Below are 6,000 nucleotides of genomic sequence, written 5' to 3' on the forward strand. Positions count from 1 at the left end.
ATGACATTGTTTATGTCTCTATATGTGCACATCATAGTTTTTGTCACATAAAGTTTGATAGTGTAGACAGGGAATTAGTAGGACATACAGTGTGCTAGGAGATTACATACGATTTAAAAGTAATTTAATACACACAATACATATCACAACAGGACATTCATAAGAAGTCATTTAAAAGGGTTAATCAATTCGACAGTCTGGGTCTTAATCTAGACATAGAGTAAAATGTTTTGTACTGTGTTTTTGCAAATATTGGAAAAGTGAGGTGGACCATCCTTGACCATCTGGTTGGAATTTAAAGCTATGTTCAGACACACAGGGTTTCTTATCCTAAGCAGGGTTATGGTAGTCTGAAGTTAAAAGTCAAAGGAACGACGATTAACTTTCATAAGTCATAGATTTTAAAATGCAATGATAATCACTGATAATGGTTGTGTCTGTTCATTGGCCAGCATCAAAATATTTAAAGCATCGCAAAGAGGGTTTGAAAGCTTGCCTCTTACGTTACTACCTTTGTGTATAAACAATCTTATGCAATTTTACAATTACTATGTCCACAATGCTCCTTTATATAAGCTGTGAGTCTGAAAATACACCAAAGAAGTTTAAACTCTGGAAGGCTAGAACTAATAAATAAAACTAAAACTAAATGTTGACATATCTAGTGGTAACTATCACTCATATAACTACAGAAATACATTAATTAGCATAGATCGCTGTAGGAGAAGATTTAACATTTCAGTCTGCCTGTGTAAAAAGGTCATTTTAACAGAACATGTTTGCATCAATGATTTATTACTAAATCTATGTCAATTCAATGCCATTGTCAAGTATTGGTCAAAAAATGTATTTTTAGATTTATAATTGAGAACAATCAGAATAAAAGCTTTGATTCCTTGCACATTCATGATTTGTGTATGAACTGAATATCCAAGGTTGATGTGTATAATCAAACAGGCTGCAAAAACTTGTCACCAATCAAAATTTAGAATCTTGTTTATTAAAGAACATGAATCATTCTCCAAAACATGAAAAATGAAGATTAATCAAATTATTTTGTAATTTTACAGTTATTCACTTTTGCAGGAAAAAAACCACCAAAAAAATAATAATTAGTCAAAATAAATGGTTAAATTTAACCTTTTGTCCAATAGACAATGTATTCTGGTTGTCTATTTTTTCTTTCTTTAGATTTTTTTCAGGAAAATCATTTTTTCAAATACAATTTTTATTCAATTATTATGTGACAAAAAATTCCAAATAGCCTTACATATTTTTTTGTTGTTGATTCAAATATTAAAAAAATATTGTTTTTTACTTTTAATTTTAAGTACTAAATGCCACCATAAATGTGATGACAGGCAAGACTTTCTTGAAGATCAAGGGCTCTCTGTTTGATAAGGTTTACATTCATGACGATGACATTAACTTTTTGTTTGGCAAAATGTCAAAGTATATATTTTGTATGTTTTATTATTATTATTATTATTATTTATTGCCAAAAACCAGATACAAACAAACAAAAACACAGAAACTAAGGGAGTAGGCAGGAACCTAAAAGTGAACCTAATCACTATAACAAGAGTTCAGGTTCCGTACTCCCAAAGTAACAACAATGATATATAATAAACTATATAAAAATATTTCTTTGTTTCTGTACTATAATCAGTGTAGTAACGGCTATGAGCGCTCACAGGCTAAAAGACCAGAGCATGAGCAGCGCCGGAATTAGAATTATGAGTGCTAAATCAGGGCCACTGACGATATAACATCTAAAATAAATTTCAAGTAAATGATATATGACCTGAATAATTATATACAAATAGGGCAGGTCTTGATTTTCTAAGAAATTCAATATATTAGATGTCAAAAAAGTTTATAATTCTTGAGGAATCTGTATTTTCAATATACTGTAGCCTGCAAATATAAAATATTCCACCCCATGTCGCTATCTGCATTTATCTAAGTATTTTGCTCAGTTTCTGATTGCTTGATTTTATATATTTTACACAATACTGGTAACTAAGTCTCCTGTATGTGAGTCACACTCCTGCATAATCTCATTTTTAAGCCGAATGTATAATATTATTCATAATGTAAATAAACAAAGCATACTTGAACCAGCTGTCCTCCACCTCCTTTAAAATTCGTCCATGAAAGGGATGGAATTAAAACTAAACTTAACTTTGAGGTCTGAATCCGAGAAACACACAGAGTAACACTGGTATTAAAACACTATAAATTAAAATGACATTGACTCTCTTTATGTTATTATAATATTATCACTATTGTTAAAGTAATTATATCTAAATGAAGCACTTCCTGAATGGGTCAATACAAACCACTTCAATTTAGTTCAAGTATGATTACATGTGCTATAAAGGAAACCCAGCAGATGGCAACAGTAGGAATGCACGGACGTGGTACTGTAAAGGGAGAATAGAGGCGGACCTAATATGGTATGAAGAAGAACAAATGAACAGGAAAGAAGGGAAGCAGGAAGAGAATCAGGGATGGAGGCAGAAGCAGTGGCCAGAAACCAAATGAGATGGAGAGAAAATGTAATCCGTCCTTATGTGACACAGGGCACAATGAGGTTATGTGAGTATTTGTCAAGCACTTCTAAAACAGTTTCCTCTAGGTTTTACATTTGTAACTTTTATATTAATAACTTGCTCTTCCACTACACTGTAGGTCTTGCGATGTTCTGATTACACAGGCAGTCATAGGTGACTAGATGTTACATTCTTCAACAACATGGTCCTTCCCTAAAGGGTCATGTGATGTTCTGACATCACTGTTCCTCCCCTAAAGGGTCATGTGATGTTTTGACAGCCATATACAGACACTCATAGGTAGACTATTATGTTACACACTTCAATAACATGCTCCTCCCCTAAAGGGTCATGTGATGTTCCGACAGCCATACAAAGGCAGTCATAGGTGGACTAGATTACACTCTTCAATAACATGCTCTTCCCCTAAAGGGTCATCTGATGTTTTGACAGCCATATACCGGCACTCATAGGTGGACTGGATGTCAAATATTTTCACACATACAGTATTATAGAAAATAAAAACCAATAAAATCCTACCTTTTTAAAATCTGTTTCCTCAGAACTTGACAAGATATCACATTATCCTTTCACACCATTCAATTGATTGAGAGCATTGATTTCTGTCAAAAATAAGTTGATCTTAGCTATCATGTTGGATGCTTTCCTCACGTTTAACTAACCCAACAGAATCGCTCGATTTCTATTGATCTGCCGGTGGGAATCTTGTCACAAATCACTTTATGCATGACACTTAGTCTGTCCTCAGCAGTGAGTTCATCAAACGTTTCTGCAGCTGAGTCAACCTTCCTCGTGCAATGATAATAATATTTAACTTTTCTGAAACTCAAAAGTAAACCATTCAATGACAAATATTTTTTGTTTTTAATTTCAATTATTATTTAGAAAGGGTAAACACTTTCATCTGAACTTGCAGGCAAGCTGATATCCGACCCTCTCTAAAATAAAAACATAACAAAAAATAACTATACAGTAGAACCCCTATGAAAGGGTACCTTTGGGACCCAACAAACATCCCCTTAATAGGAGTGTCCTCTGAGTAGGGGTTGACTGTAGTGTTAAAACATATAATTCTCTATAATACAATACTATAAATTCTCTATAATACAATACTATAAATTCTCTATAATATACAATACTATAAATTCTCTATAATACAATACTATAAATTCTCTATAATACAATACTATAAATTCTCTATAATGCATAATTCCTCTGACTTCAGAATGACCCCATTGTAAATACTGTACTGTAATTCTGGTGATAAGCAGGCTTAATTGTGTAATCCAAGCATTCAACTTTTCCTTTCTTTGTGTTGTTCTTTATGAATGCAAATATGTCAACCAAAATTATTTAGCCTGAACTGAGCTATGGTGAACTGACAGGAAGATTTTGAAACCAGTAAACAATTTAGAACAAAAAAGTGTTAGTTTTGAAACAAATTAAATATCACACATGCCATAAATGATTTATTTGGCATCACAACAAAAATCTATTTATTTATTGGGAGGTCTGAAAATGTTACTATAACTACATTGAACAATAGAGTACTGGAGACTTATCACAATCCATTTATTAACAAAAACCGTGAATTCCCTATGTTTAAATAAACATAAAGACATATATTTTTCTTACTAACAAATGTGGACATTTAAAAAGCTAACTGTAATCTGGTAAGCTTTTAAAAATTATTTCAGGAACATTAACTTAGACATAGGATGCTATTGTACAAAACCAATTGATTTAAATTCTACATGAAAAAAACAAAAAATAATGGTTTCATGTATGAAATGACAAATCAAATGGTTAAATTCAACCAAAAACCATTAACTGGCAGCCAAATTGACAATTTTTTTCTTTAAATTACAGTTGTTTTAGGTAAATACATTTTTTTTCAATCCAATTTTTGGTCAAAGTGGATAACTATTATGTTACATTAAAATGGCATATTAAAGAAAATGTTGTTAAAGAATTATTTTTTCAGGAGGACAATACATCTTTAATATTCAATTTCTTCCTTTTGTTTCTACACACCTTCAACAGAAAATGCATGACAATTCAATCATGGGCTGCGAAAAAAACTGATACCCAATCACAGACTGCGAAACAAACTGATACACCTAATAACAGACTGCGAAACAAATTGATACCCAATCACGAGCTGCGAAACAAACTGATACCCAATCATAACCGCGAAACAAACTGATACCCAATCATGACCACGAAACAAACTGATACCCAATCACGAGTTGCAAAACAAACTGATACCCAATCATGACCACGAAACAAACTGATACCCAATCATGACCACGAAACAAACTGATACCCAATCATGACCACGAAACAAATTAATACCCAATCATGACTGCGAAACAAACTGATACCCAATCATGACCGAGAAACAAACTGATACCCAATCATAACCGCGAAACAAACTGATACCCAATCATGACCACGAAACAAACTGATACCCAATCATGACCGCGAAACAAACTGATACATCCAATCATAACCGCGAAACAAACTGATACCCAATCACGAGCTGCGAAACAAACTGATACCCAATCATAACCGCGAAACAAACTGATACCCAATCATGACCACGAAACAAACTGATACCCAATCACGAGTTGCAAAACAAACTGATACCCAATCATGACCACGAAACAAACTGATACCCAATCATGACCACGAAACAAACTGGTACCCAATCATGACCACGAAACAAATTGATACCCAATCATGACTGCGAAACAAACTGATACCCAATCATGACCGAGAAACAAACTGATACCCAATCATAACCGCGAAACAAACTGATACCCAATCATGACCACGAAACAAACTGATACCCAATCATGACCGCGAAACAAACTGATACATCCAATCATAACCGCGAAACAAACTGATACCCAATCACGAGCTACGAAACAAACTGATACCCAATCACGAGCTGCGAAACAAACTGATACCCAATCACGAGCTGCGAAACAAACTGATACCCAATCATGACCGCGAAACAAACTGATACACCCAATCATGACCACGAAACAAACTGATACACCCAATCATGACCGCGAAACAAACTGATACACCCAATCATGACCGCGAAACAAACTGATACCCAATCATTACCACGAAACAAACTGATACCCAATCATGACCGCGAAACAAACTGATACCCAATCATGACCACGAAACAAACTGATACCCAATCATGACCGCGAAACAAACTGATACCCAATCATTACCACGAAACAAACTGATACCCAATCATGACCGCGAAACAAACTGATACCCAATCATGACCGCGAAACAAACTGATACCCAATCATGACCGCGAAACAAACTGATACCCAATCATGACCGCGAAACAAACTGATACCCAATCATGACCACGAAACAAACTGATACCCAATCATGA

The sequence above is a fragment of the Antedon mediterranea genome, chromosome 3 (assembly GCF_964355755.1).
Source record: "Antedon mediterranea chromosome 3, ecAntMedi1.1, whole genome shotgun sequence".
NCBI classification, from domain to species: Eukaryota; Metazoa; Echinodermata; class Crinoidea; order Comatulida; family Antedonidae; genus Antedon; species Antedon mediterranea.